Source organism: Mustela nivalis, assembly GCF_964662115.1.
Source record: "Mustela nivalis genome assembly, chromosome: 1".
NCBI classification, from domain to species: Eukaryota; Metazoa; Chordata; class Mammalia; order Carnivora; family Mustelidae; genus Mustela; species Mustela nivalis.
In genome coordinates this window covers 162,694,290-162,707,912 of record NC_139020.1, presented here as the reverse complement: position 1 = coordinate 162,707,912, position 13,623 = coordinate 162,694,290, and positions in this window count along the sequence as shown.

Genomic DNA, 13,623 nt, shown 5'->3' with positions numbered 1-13,623 from the left:
AATAAATAAATAAAATCTTTAAAAATCTTTCAAAAAAAGATTGTCATATCTTGATATATTAGAGCAAGTAAGAATTGTAACTGTCATAAGGAATTTTATTTCCATGAAAGGAAGCTAAGTTAACTGTTGTATGACAAATTATCATATGCTAGTGACTCTGAATTTCTAAATCTTGTGTTAGTTTTGCACTCTTACCTCGGGACCTTTGCTTGTGGTATTTCCTTACCTTGTATGCCTTCTCTCAGACTCTACTGACCTTGCAGGCAGCAGCTAAAATGTCATTTTCTTAGAGAAGACTTCCCTGACCCCACAGACAAGGTCAGCTTCTCCCAACACACACCTAAACATCCTGATTTTCCTCCTTTAGAGCCCAACATACACATAATTTCCCCTTAAACACCTTTCTGGAGCTAAGCTCCACAATCCAGGGACTTTGTCTCTATTGTTCTGAACCCACTGACCTTTCATGTTTATCTTTAGGTGCTCAATAAATGTTTATTGGATTAATAAATGAATGAATGGTGACACTATTCATATTAAACATGGCCCTGCCTTATATTTGTACAAGGCTTTACTCTTTTTTAACACGTTTCTTTCTTTCTTTCTTTTTTCGTTTAAGACTTTATTTATTTATTTGACAGAGAGAAAGAGAGAGAGCACAAGCAGGGGGAGCAGCAGAGGGAGGGGTAGAAGCAGGCCCTCTGCTGAGCAGGGAGCCCAATGTCGGGCTAGGATCATGACCTGAGCCGAAGACAGATGCTTAGCTGACTGAGCCACCCAGGCACCGGTAGCAATTTATTTCTGTTACCCTAACTTGAACCTCTAAAGACCCAGATCTACCTAGTTAGCCTCTCAGACCTAAAAATATGTAGATCTTCTACTTCTTAGATATGAGCTTGGGCTAGAGACGGAATACGTGCCTTCCCGTTGTGATTCTGCCACATCAGACCAGTGTCTTGGGCAAATTATCTCACCTCTCTGTGCCCCAGTGGCCTTAGCTATACTTAATCCAAAGGTATACTGTGAGTAGTAAATGAATATACCATACTATCGTTACCAAATTCAGTAATTTTAACATTGATACAATACTTCCTAAACAATAGTCCATAACTCCAGTGTTGCCAATTGCCTCAGTGTCTCTCTAGTTTCTTTTCCACACATCAATACTGAGTCCAGTCTGAGATCAGGAATTGCTTTCAGTTATCATGTCTCTTCAGCCTCCTTTAGTCTGGAATGATCTCTTGGTCTTTCCTGATCTTTCATTGTACTGTCATCATAGAAGAACACAGACCAATTATTTTATAGAAAGTCTCTGAATGTGGGTTTTTTTCCTGATGTTTCCTCATGAATAAGGTAATGCATCCCTGACCAGGATATTCTATCAGAGCCATTGTATCCTTCTAAGGGCATCACATTGTATCCTTCTAAGGGTGGCACGTGGTATCTGACTAAGGCTTACCGGTGATGTTTATACTGGTCACCCAGTAAATGCTGTCTGCTTTCTCCATTAATTGATTTCTGCTTTTCCCTTTGCATTAGGCAAGCTGTGGGAGACATTTTTAAAGTATGCAAAAGGCCTGTTCCTCCCAATTCTTCTTCCCTCAATGCAATACCGATTAAGGATATTTGCTCAATCAGCCTTCACTATGGCTACTGTAAAAGGGTTCTTTTCCAATTCTACCTCTTCCTCCACATTTATCAGTTGACATTTTTTTTAAGATTTTATTTTTAACTAATTTTCGTACCCGATGTGAACTTGAATTCACTGAGATTAAGAGTCACATGCTTCACCACCTGAGCCAGCCAGGCTCTCCTATCAGTTGACATTCTAATATATTCCCCTCTCTTCACTTATTTTCTATTTCTTGTCAGTACGAACTCATTGATTCAGATTTCATTTAATGGATTATAACCCATTACTATCTATTTTTTTTGTGGTAAAATACATATAACATGAAATTTACCATCCCCTTTTTTTTAAAGATTTTATTTAGCTTTTTTTCTTTTTAAAGATTTTATTTATTTATTTGACAAATGGAGGGCGCCTGGGTGGCTCAGTGGGTTAAGCCGCCGCCATCGGCTCAGGTCATGATCTCAGGGTCCTGGGATCGAGTCCCGCATCAGGCTCTCTGCTCAGCGGGGAGCCTGCTTCCCTCTTTCTCTCTCTCTGCCTGCCTCTCTGTCTACTGTGATCTCTCTCTGTCAAATAAATAAATAAAATCTTTAAAAAAAAAAAAAAAAAAAGAGCCCGATGTGGGGCTCGATCCCCGGACCCTGGGATCACGACCCGAGCCAAAGGCAGAGGCTTTAACCCACTGAGCCACCCAGGCACCCTTTATTTAGCTTTTTGAGGAAGACAGGGTTGTAGCTTACAGCGGAGCCTTGGATGCCTGGCTCCTACTCATGACTCACCACCATTCACTCTCATGGAGGAACAAGTCGGTCAGGAAGCCATGCCAGAGCCATGGCCTTTAAAGGCACTGGGAAAACACCAGTGGAAGCAGGGGTGGTGATTCACCCAATTAGACTACTCTCACCAACCCCACCGTAAAACATTTGGAAAAGTTATGTGCTGACTTGATCAGAGGCACAAAGGAAAAGAGTCTCAAAAGAAAAGGACCAGTTCAGATGGCTACCAAGACTCTAAGAATTACTACAAGAAAAACTCCTTGTGGTGAAGGTTCTATATCATTACCAAACCTAGTCCTATATCCTTTGAACAAATCTCTATCATTTTTTTTCATTTTTCAGTCCTTTTTTTTTAAGTTAATAACACAGTAAAATGGATAGCAGGCTTATCGTGTATCTACCCTGATCCAACCCTGGAATGAGCCATTTCTTCAAAAAGCCCAGTTTCTGTTTAGTGGGCAATGAAATACAGAAATGACCCAGATGATAGGTGTGTTCATTGCTGTGAAAATGTTATTGCTTATAGGCCCTTTTAACAGATAAATCTGGGAAATAGAGATAGAATTAGAGATATGTGTATGTGTGTGTACATGTATGCATGACTGTGTAAATATATATACAATACAATCCCATTGGGTCCTTCCTTGACTTCACTCTTCGGGAATATCTGAACCTCAATTTCCTCAATTTTCCTGGAAAATGGTGATAATAATAATATTTATCCTACAGAGTCATTGTAAGGCTTAAACTTAAATAGATAAGCCATTTCAAAAATATATTAGCCCAACTTGATCTATAGATTCAGTGCAATCCGCATCCCAGCATATTGTTTTGTGAATATCAACAAATTAATTTTGGTTTATATGGAGAGACAGAAGACCCAGAACAGTCAACATAATACTTAAGGAGAAGAATAAAGCTGGGATCGAGCCCCACATCGAGCTCCCTGCTTGGGAGGAGCCTGCTTCCCCACCTCTCTCTCTCTCTGCCTGCCTCTCTGCCTACTTGTGATCTCTGTGTGGTCAAATAAATAAATAAAATTAATAAAACATTAATTTTAAAAAAAGAAAACTAACAACCTGATTTAAAAATGAACAATAGGGGCGCCTGGGTGGTTCAGTGGGTTGGGCCTCTGCCTTTGGCTCGGGTCATGATCCCGGGGTCCTGGGATTGAGCCCCGCATTGGGCTCTCTGCTCAGGGGACAGCCTGCTTCCTCCTCTTCCTCTGCCTGCTTCTCTGCCTACTTGTGATCTCCATCTGCCAAATAAATAAATAAAATCTTTTAAAAAATAAATAAATAAAAAATAAAAACGAACAATAGATTTGGATACCTCATCAAAGATGATATACAGATGGCAAATAGGCTTATGAAAAGATATTCCACAACATCTGTCACTAGTGAAGTGCAAATTAAAACAGTAAGATACGACTACCACACCTACCAGAATGGTCAAAATCCAGAACACTGACAACACCAAATACTGGTGATGATATGGAGATAGACATAGACAGTAGACAAACTCTCATCTACTGTTAGAGGGAATGTGAAATGGTAGAGCCACTTTGGAAGACAGTTTGGTGGTTGATGGTTTCTTACGAAACTAAATATACTCTTTTTTTTCCTTTTTAAGATTTTATTTAGAGAGAGAGAGGAAACACAAGCAAGAGGAGTGCGAGAGGGAGAAGCAGGCTTCCCACTGAGCAGGGAGCCTGATGTGGAGCTCGATCCCAACACCCTGGGATCATGACCTGAGCCAAAGGCAGACGCTTAATGATTGAGCCACCCAGGTGCCCCAAAACTAAACATATCTTACCATACAGTCCAGCAATTATGCTCCTTGGTATTTACACAAAAGAGCTGAAAGCTTATGTCCACAAAAAAACCTACACACAGATGTTACGAGCAGCCTTATTCACAATTGCCCAAACTTAGAAGCAACCAAGATGTTCTCTGTAGATGAATGGATGAACTGTGGCCCATCTAGACAATGGGATATTATTTAGCACTAAAAAGAAGTGAGCTGTCAAGCCATGAGAAAATATGTAGGAATTTTGATTGCATATTACTAAGTAAAAGAAGCCAATCTGTAAAGGCTCTGTATTATATGGTTCCAACTAAACGGCATTCTGGAAAAGGTAAAACTATAGAGACAGTGAAAGGATCTGTGCTTGTTGAGAGTTAGGGGTGGAAAATGATGAGTAGACAGAGCACAGAATTTTTAGGGCAGTGAAAATACTTTGTATGATACTATAATGGTGGACATATATCATTGTACATTTATCAAGACTCAGAGCATGTACACCTAATGTAAGCTGTGGACTCTGGGTGACAAGGATCTATCAACTGAGTTTTATCAGTGGTAACAATCATCCTACTCTGGGGAGGGATGTTGATAGTTGGGAAGGCAGTGCATGGCTGGGGGCAGGGGAAATATGGAAATTCTAACTTCCACTCAATTTCGCTGTGAATTGAAAACTGCTTTTAAAAAAAATTAGAGGTGCCTGCCTGGGTGGCTCAGCTGGTTAAGCGTCTGCCTTCAGTTCAAGTCATGATCCCAGGGTCCTGGGCTTGAGCCCCACATCAGGCTCCCTGCTCAGTGGGAAGCCTGCTTCTCCCTCTCCCACTCACCCTCATCCCCACTCGTGCTTTGATTCTCACTCTGCTCTCTCTCTCTCTTAAATAAATAAAATCTTTATAAAAAATAAAATCAATTTTTAAAAATTAGCACAGTAAAATGTAATGTAAAAGTATTCAATAAGTGCTAGTTACTGTTACTTTAAATATTTAACATGTCTGATCCAGCTCTGATACGTAAGGATCCTATGATAGTAAGTGGGAGAGCATGATAAGGGAAAAAACTCTAAAAATATGCCCCATTCCTATTCTAAATCACCAGGTTTAAATCCCCAAACAGTGAAGGGGACACTAGGAAACAAAAAATAGACAGTGATTAAGTACTTAACTATGTGCCAAGCGACTTTCCCTGTATTTACTCATATTGCCCACATCACACCCTCCAAGAGAGCATCTGAGAGGCAGTACAGTCCTCTTGAGTCTTACAAATGAGTCTTCCTCATTTGTTTAAAAAAAATGGTTTTTGTACAATCTCATAGGGATGTTGTGTGGATTAGATGAGTCGAGCATGTAAGACAAGGGCTGGCACATAGCAAGTATTTTGCATTTGCTGCTACTGTTTTAGAGATGCGGAAACTGAAACACAGGTTAGATCACTTGCTCAGGGTCACACAGCAGAAAGGGGATTTAAACTCATGTCTTCCTGGATGACAGACAGGCAAGTGTATAGGCAGTTACAAAGGTACTAACTGCGGTGATAAGAGAGCCTGGAGACTCCCCAAGGAGCTGGTTATGCAGGTCCGGGGCAGGTCTGGAAGACTTGCAGGAGACTGTACTTGAACTGTGGCTTAAAGCTTGGCAGGAGGGCAGGTGATGGAGGTGGGCGGGTAGGGATCATGCACAGGAACCCAGGTGAGACAGGCTGGGCAAGTGCCAGAAGTTTAGATTAGATGGGTCACAAAGCGTTAGGTGGCCTCTGACAGCAGGTGAAGCTTAGACAGAGCATGGGGACCAGAAGAAACTTTCAAACCCTCAAGATCCCTCTATTTCAGCAGAACTTGTTTTCAGATAAAACCTTATAATGATTCCTAGAACAGAAAACAGATGAAAGAGAGGAGCGGGATGACATGGGGATGGTTCCTCCAGAGATTCCCTCTACCCACCTCCCCTACCCCGCTTACCTGCGACCCTCCCCCAACATCTTTGCAGAACCCCACAGAGCCACATTCCCCAATTTTACAGACAAAGGAACTGAGGCCAAGAGGCAAGTGAATGGCCCACCAGTCCTGGATGACAAGAGCCAGAACTTAGGACTCCCAGCCCAGGGCTCTTCACCTTAGGATCATTTGAGGCTTCTCTGCCAGATAAGAATGCTGAAGCTGGTTAGGAACAAGTGGGGCGAGGACAGAGTGGAGCTCAGAAAACCACACGGCTTCCCTTTCTGGGACTCAGTGTTCCCATCTGTACAAAGGGGAGAGCTAGGAGACCGTCCATCCCTGGATCCTTAGGCCATCGACCTCTCTCACAGGACCCCTACTCCTGAGCCCCAGATTTAGGCTCTGTCCTTCCTGATCCTACCCCCCCAGTGTTGTGGGGTGGGGAGCCCTGGCGATGCCCGAGAACAGCCAGTGAGTGAAATACAAGGGCAGAGCCCTGAGCAGAGGGAGAGGCAGCTTGGCTGGCAGCGGCTGAAGTGATCGGACCTGGCAGCACATGGTATTTTTAGACCCCTCTTCTCCCGCCTCTGGGCTGGAAGCAGATTAGAGAAAACCAAAAATGAAATGACCTCTGCTTGGCCTGACAACTCTACCAAAGGGAAGGAAAGACTTTGAGAAAAAGCTGAACAGCTTTTGATTTATATCTGTCCCCTCTTCTCTCAGCAGGTGGGAGCAAGGCGAGGGCTTGGGGGCGGGGGTTCGAGGGGCATTGGGAGGGCCCCTCCTGCAAATATTTCATTCAGGACCAAGCATTTCTTCCCATCTGCCCTCACAATCTTGGGCATCTGCTGATGTCAGTGTCTGTTTGCTCAAGGTCTTGGATGACTCCCCAGTGTGACTGACAAAGCCCTCTGTAACTTGGCCACATGGTCCAAGCTTACCCTAACTCATCATCACAGACCAACTCAATAAACATTTACATTCCAGCTGTGTTCCCAGCATGTTCCAATACCAACTTGTTTAGCCCTCAAACAGCCTCACTTCTACAGAGGAGCAAGCGAGGTCACAGAGGGATGGACTGAACCTGCCTGTGGCCACAAGTAGCAGAGCTGGGACTCAAACTCAGGCAGCCTGGCTCCAGAGAACAAACTCTTGACCGCCACTTCTCCAAAGTCTGGTACCCTTCAGGCTATGGGACACCAGGCGCTTGCCCTCTAAAGTATCTATGGGAGCCTCCCCGCCCCCCCAGCCCTCCATGACCACTAAGGTCACCTACGTACAGTGGAAGCCTGTTGACTCCCAGTCATTAATTATAGAGGAATCGCTTGTCCGCCACTTTCCTCAGCTGCCTCTGACCTGCTGCTCCCAGCTGTTCTGCCAGTGGCTCCAGAACCTTCTCACAGTGCTCCTCCCAAATTCCTCAGAGAAACCTGAGTTCAGGCTGAAATTCTTGCACAATTTTGCCACGAGCCTGAAGGAGTGGAAGGAAAACCGAAACCCAGTCAGCAGATATCTCTGCTCTGGCCACGTCTTTGCCCTGGAGAACCCTGCCCTGAGGGGCCCTTCCGGCTGCTTCTCACCTTAGCCCTTTGCCTTGTACTTCAGGAGGAGGCCCTGCCCTCAGAATCCAGTCTTGTCTTCCCAGAGCCGCAGTTTGAGCAGGCAACCTAAGGAACAGCTTCACAATCTCTTCAAAGATGCCTCCTCCTTACTCCCACAGAACACAGCAAGTAACAGGTGGTTCCTCTGGGGCCACAGTTTCTTCCTTCCAGAAGATGGCTTTCAGTTCCTCTTAGATAAGTGCTTTCCCAAGTAGAAGAGCAGTCTTTGCCCACAGGGTAACTCTAGTGATGGGCTCCTATTATTAACAGCTTTTAAATTGGCATTCCCTACATCCCTCCTGAAAACATAGGTGACCACTGTAATGACCAAGAAATACACTCATGGGGCACAGTCACAAAAGTTTATTTTGTCTCCCATTACCTCTTTTTTTTTTTTTTAAAGATTTTATTTATTTATTTTTATTATTATTTATTTGACAGAGAGAAATCACAAGTAGATGGAGAGGCAGGCAGAGAGAGAGAAAGAGGGAAGCAGGCTCCCTGCCGAGCAGAGAGCCCGATGCGGGACTCGATCCCAGGACCCTGAGATCATGACCAGGACCCTGAGATCATGACCTGAGCCGAAGGCAGCGGCTTAACCCACTGAGCCACCCAGGCGCCCCTCCCATTACCTCTTTAAAACAGATTCAGTGGAGGCAGCTCTACCCCATCCCTGGGATACTCCTATGACTTTTCTGACTATTCCCATATGTGATAGTCCACTACCTGGATATTTGCTCAAATACTCCTCTGAGTGTTTCTGTAAGAGCATTTGGAGATGAGATTAATGTTTAAATCTGTGATGTTGAGGAAAGCAGATTGCCCTCCATAACATGGTAAGGCCTTACCTAGTCAGCTGAAGGCCTAAAGGACAAAAAGACCAACCATCCCCCAACAAGAGAAAATTTTCCAGTAGACAACCTTTGCCTTTGGACTTTACCTGCAACACATCAGCTCTTTCTGGTTCTACAGCAGATGGCCTTTGGACCAACTGGAACCCAGGCTCTCCTAGGTCTCCCAACTCCCAGCCCAGCTTGTAGATATAATATAGAGGATCTCCCGCTGCTTTTGGTCCTCTGGAGACCCCTGACAAATACCTCAAGTGAAAACAAATGAACAAACAAACAGTCTACATCCATTGTAGGACCTTAAACACAGTCTCAGTTCTAAAGTTAGAATGTCCAGCCAAAGCTTCCAACTTTTTGAAAAATTACAGATGGCCCCTTCCTTTATTGGAAGGTGGGTAAGTCCTTCTTTCTCTTTTTCCCACCTTCAGACCTCCTCATCCATCTTGCTCAGGTGGTTTCTAACCCACGTGGAGCGGGGGGAGTAGGGATGGGTAGAGGGTGGATGGAGAGTGGAGATGTGGGGAGCGGGAAAGTCCTTCCTCGGTTGATCCTGCTGTGGGATGGGTTTGTGCTGACCTGTGTATAAAGTTGATTCCTCCCAGGGGGTGCTTTCCTAGATTCTGGGGACCCTGGAGAACATTCCACTTCACCTTTTTGATGTGAGCAACACATTTACCTCCTGCTGGCAACCCTTCCCAGCTTCTGTTTTTATTTTTCCCTCCCTGAAACCTGCGACACAAACCACACTGGATCTCTGTTGATGAGCCGTCACTCCTCCAGGTGTCCTCTGGGGCAGGACCAGGCCAGCTCTCCTGAGGGGCCCACAACTGATCTGTGGAGAGTCCTCGAATTTACTCACTCCTCTAACAGCCTCTGGTGGCAAGGCTTCTTACTCAGCCATCCCTTGGGGGCTCCTTTCTCTCTGATCCTTTAGATTGCTGAGGTGGGAGACAGAGACCAGGCCCAGTGTTCTTCCATCCTATAAGGAGCCCGTACTCCCTGTGCCCTGCCCTCAGGTAAAGCCCCTCAGTGCCCCCTGGGATGGGGCAGGGCTGAGGGTGGGGCGAGTCAATGTCCTAGTCTCTCCAAAGAAGTTCACATAAATTTCTTTACTCTCCAGTAACTGGACAGTTAGATCCTCAATGCAGGTAGATCTTTTAGGATCTTACAAGGTTGTTTTTTTTTTTTTAAGATTTTATTTGTTTATTTGACAGACAGAGATCACACGTAGACAGAGAGGCAGGCAGAGAGAGAGGGGGGGAAGCAGGGCCCCCGCTGAGCAGAAAGCCCCATGTGGGACTCGATCCCAGGACCCCGGGATCATGACCTGAACCGAAGGCAGCGGCTTAACCCACTGAGCCACCCAGGCGCCCCTTACAAGGGGTTTTTGTTTATTTCCTTTAAACATTCTCATCTTAATCTAGAATGTCTTATTTATTTTATCTTGGCAACTCAATGCAATTTAACCAGAACATGTGTGTACACACACACACACACACACACACACACACACAGAGCTACACGCGTAAAGAGATGAAGAGCAGTCCATACACCTGAATTTTTGGTAGGAAGAGGTCTGTGTGTATCTAGACAGGGAGCAGACTGAAGAGCCAGCTTTGGGGTAGAAGCCGAGGGCTCTGGACTCATTCTGGTACCTTCTCTTTTCCCATACCACTCTTTTACGTCCTCGCTTCCTCAGCATCCCATCCCCCCAAGCTATACAGCTCCTAGGTCCAGTTAAAGGAGGCAAGACAAGCTGCGTCACATAATAGAGAATTTGAAGGTCAATGGTAGAGGCAGAAGAGCAGAAACAAAGGAGAAAGTTCCCTAAAACTCTTTTGCTATCATCAAAGACCAAATTCTTCTAAACTACCAAGCAGGGTCCAGCCCCACGCCTGTGAGCTGGTGCTGAGCCACTCATCCGATCCCATCTGCGGAGCTGGAGGCGATGCAAAGACAGGGATGGCTGGGTCTGTCCTGCCCGTCACTGGATCCCTCAGAGTGAGTAATCTGGTTTGATGACTGAATAGGAAGCCATGGCCATGATCAGGCTCTGGATGGGCTGGGCTCCCAAGACTCCTATGTTGTTCTGTTCCCTCCCCCTCTTTGTCCTGCTATTGTGCAAATTATATCTTTGTACATTACAAGCCTGTTAGAATTTATCTCTCTCAGACACTAACTCAGGAAACAAGTGGGTGAGCCCTGGTGCCCAGCCGTGGCCAACTGGCTCTGCCCTAGGGAACCCCAAGGGGGCAAAACTGAAAGCATAACTCCTAGCTGGGTTTGCTAATACTGTGGCTGAACAAACTCAGATAAACCTGTAGCAAAAGAAGCCAAGAGCTCAAGAGATGAGGGTTTGGTAAAGAGAAAGGATGAGCGTTTGGGAAAGAGAAAGGGAGAGACTTATTTCGAGTGCCAGCTGCTAGGAGAAGGGGCAGGCTCAAGCCTTAACAGCTGATGTTAGCTGTCCCCAGCAAAACTCAAGGGATACCTTGAGTTTTATAAGGAGAGGTTGGGGGTGGGGCGCCTGGGTGGCTCAGTCAATTAAGGGTCTGCCTTTGGCTTAGGTCATGATCACAGGGTCCTGGGAAGGAGCACCATGTCAGGCTCCTTGTTTGGCAGGGAGTTGAGGGATGAGTATGATGTGGGAAACAAAGGGAGAGGAAATAGTCCAATGTCCTTATAACCTGCCAGTCCATTGACAAATACCTGGGATAGGCAGAGAAGAACATTCCTCCAGAAAACTCCCAACTGTCTTAGTGTTTATGCCTTGCTAGAGGGAAAAACAACCTTAGCTTGACCATAGCCAGGCCTGCAGTATCCTGAGAGTCTTCTTTAGCATATGACTGTGCTTTTGTCCTTACCTCCCCCAACTCCCAAGTATATAATCAGCCATTCTTCAACCCCCGGGTGTAGCAGCTCTCTCTACAGGTGGGTTCTGTCCTTGAGCTTTAATAAAATCACCTTTTGGCACCAAAAAGTCTTAGGAGTTCTTTCTTGGTCATCGGCTCCAGACCCCAACACCACACTACTCCAAAACTACATCAGGTATGTGCACGAGGACAGGCAAAGAGTGTGTGATCACAAGTTGGGGGGCAGTAAGTGGTTAGCCTGGGATGGTGGGCATGAAAGGGGACGTGTGGGGTGTGGTCTTCTAGGCATTCCCTTGCTATCAGGACTTTTCTGGCCTGGCAGTTGGAATGTTCCGATCTTTGTAAAACATCTTTGTGAATGCCTCAAAAAAGTGTGATAAGAAATAAGCACAATGGGTTTTAGTTAGAGCCTGAGTTAAGCAGTCTTGGCTATTTCTGGTCTTAATTGTTGGGGTCTATATTTGATCAAGAGAGCTCGCTGACAAGCCCATCAAATAAACTTATTTTATGCAACTGTCTCTTAAATTAGAAGTAAAGAGTTACAAACAAAAACGTTTAGGCTATCTTTTCTCTTTACCTATGTAATTACCTTTCCTGGTGGATTTGAGTTACTTTCCAGTATCCTTTCATTATAGCTTGAAGGGCTGTTTGATGTAAACATTAAGTAATAACTCTATTATACCCTCCTCCCAGCATCAGTAACCCCTAAACTACACTGTCTCTATGAATTTGACTACTCTAGGTATCTTATAAGTGGAATCATATGGGATTTGTCTTTTTGTATCTTATTTCATTCAGTATAATATTACAAGTTTCATCTGTGTTGTAGCATGTATCAGAATGTCATTCCTTTTTTTTTTTTTAAGATTTTATTCATTTATTTGACAGAGACCATGAGAGAGGGAGCACAAGCAGGGGGAATGGGAAAGGGAGAAGCAGGCTTCCCGCTGAGCAGGGAACCCGACGCAGGACTCAATCCCAGGACCCTGGGATCATGACCTGACGCTTAACGACTGAGCCACCCAGGTGCCCCAGAATGTCATTCCTTTTTATGGCTGAATAATATTCCATTGTACTTGTGACATAGTTTTGGAATGTTGGTGAGGTCTGGAACTGATGGCCAAGAAAGAATTCTTGATACCTCTTTGGTGCAAAAAGGTGATTTTATTAAAGCACAGGAACAGGACTATGGTCAGAAAGAGAAGCTGCACTGGCGTTGTGAGGAATGGCTGATTATATACTACAGGGTTGCGGGAGGTAAGGATTTAGGGAGGCATCCAAAAGGACTCTCTTTTTAAAAAAAAAAAAAAAATTTATTTATTTAACAGAGAGCACAAGCAGGCAGAGCAGCAGGCAGAGAGAGGGAGAAGCAGGCTCCCCGCTCAGCAGAGAGCCCAACAGGGGATCAAATCCAGGACCCTGGGATCATGACCTGAGCTTCGCTTAACCAACTGAGCCATCCAGGTGCTACCAAAAGGAGTTTCATATGCTGAAGAAGACCCTCAGAATACTGGAGGCTTTGCTATTATCAAGCTAAGGTTGTTTTTCCCTCTAGCAAAGCATTGGCATTAAGACAGTTGGAAGTTTCCTGGAGAATGTCACACATATCCCACCCTGGAGTGGGGGAGGTGGGGAGGGGGAGATTGCTGGGTATCAGCTAGGGCTTTGTCCTTAGCTTGCCGTCGCTGCCTCATCATGGGTATACCACATTTTATTCATCCATTCATCTACTGATGGACATTTGGGTTGTTTTTACCCTTTGACTAATGTGAACGGTGCTGCAGTGAATATTGGTATATGAGTATCTGCTTGATGTATGTCACTTTTGAAGGATAGTTTTGCTAGATATAGAATTTTTTGTCTTTTTCTTTCAGTACTTTGAATATGTCGGCCCACTGCCTTCTGGTTTCCATGGTTTCTTTCTTTCTTTCTTTCTTTTTTTTCCTAAAGTTTGTATTTATTTATTTGACAGACAGATCACAAGCAGGCAGAGAAACAGGCAGAGAGAGGGGGGGAAGCAGGCTCCCTGGCAAGTAGAGAGCCCGATGCGGGGCTCAATCTCAGGACCCTGGGATCATGACCTGAGCTGAAGACAGAGGCTTAACCCACTGAGCCACCCGGGAGCCCCTGGTTGCCATGGTTTCTGATGCAAAATCATC